Source organism: Onychomys torridus, chromosome 6, assembly GCF_903995425.1.
Source record: "Onychomys torridus chromosome 6, mOncTor1.1, whole genome shotgun sequence".
Classification (NCBI taxonomy): Eukaryota; Metazoa; Chordata; class Mammalia; order Rodentia; family Cricetidae; genus Onychomys; species Onychomys torridus.
The window spans coordinates 121636947-121638561 of NC_050448.1; positions in this window are offsets into that span (position 1 = coordinate 121636947).

Below are 1615 nucleotides of genomic sequence, written 5' to 3' on the forward strand. Positions count from 1 at the left end.
CATTTTTTCCATTCTTCCAGCCCCTGGCAATACTGATCTGTTTTCTCTTTCATGAATCTATTTACACACACAAATATACTCAATTATGTAACCTTTCATGTATAACCTTTTTTACATAACTTGTTTCATAGGTTCACTCATATTATAGTATAAATCATTATATAACTCTTTTTGTGGCTGATAGTATTCCATTGTATGATGTTATCATTAATTTGCTTGTGTCCATTGGACTGGAATAGTGAAAGCTGAGATATCTCATTAAGCATTCTTTCTGGTTGTATTTGTGTAGTTATTTCCAGAAAAGATGCGTCATTGAGAGGCTGGCCTCAGTAAAGTAGATTCTCCCTTATGGGAATAAGCATAGTCTAATATGCTGAGGGCTTGAATGAAACAGAATGGGAGAAAAGGAAGAGATGTGTTGCTTTTTTGCCTTTCTGTGGAGGTAGGGCACCCTGATTCACCTTTTCCTACACTAAGACCAGAATCCAGAGTATCAGGTCCCCCAGTTCTTAGGTGTTTGAACATAGGTTGAATTACATCATCAGCTTTTCTGGGTCTCCAGATTACAGGCAGCAAATTCCAGGTTATCAGCTTCCACAATCATGTGAACCACACTTTATAATAAATTTATTATCATGTTTTATTGTTCTATTTCCCTGGAGAACCCTGACTAATATACATGGACCATTGTATGTCTATTCATCTGGATAGATCATTGTTAATCCATTTATCATTTACTCTCTGAAGGCTTTACAAATGATACTGCTAAGAACATCCATGTATAAGTTTCTATAGGAACATATTTTCAGTTTTTCAAGTGACTTCAATTTTAATTTCAAATAAATACTACTTAAGTATAAGTTTGTCTACACTATTGCATGGGACAAACATACTTAGATTCCATTCATTGCTTATATAAGCTTTAATTTTAATTTGGAATGTTTTATTTTATTTGGCTATTCTGCCTAGGTGAAACCTAGCCAAAAAAAAAAAAAAAGTAAAATAATATGAAATAGTGCCAGTGGCAAATTCTATCACTATTTCAGAAACTCATAATTGTACAGTCTCTTCTTGGGAGTAGAAGAGAGGATACCACTGTATGTTTACAAGGGAAGCACCACCCACATAATAGTACTGCAGAGAAAGGATTCTGTGGGCTCATACCTCTGATAAGCATAGATGAAAACATCCCTGTCTTAGTTAGGGTGTCTATTGTTGTGAAGGGACACCATGACCTCAGCACTCTTACAAAGGAAAATATTTAATGGAGATGAAGTCTTACAGTTTCAGAGGTTTAGTCCATTATCATCATGGTGGGGAGCATGGCAGCTGGAAGTATGGCAGTGTGCAAGCAGACATGGTGCTGGGGAATTCTACATCTTGATCCAGAGGCTTCAGGAAGTAAACAGCAGCACTGGGCACGGCTTGAGCATATAAAAGACTTCAAAGCTGCCTCCACAGTGACACACTTCCTCTAGCAAAGCCACACCTACCCCAACAAGGCCACATCTCCTAATAGTGCTACTCCCTTTGGGTGCCATTTTCTTTTAAACCACCACAATCCCCAACAAAATGTAAAAGCCTGAGTCCAAAAGTCCACTCTGAGGATAACAGA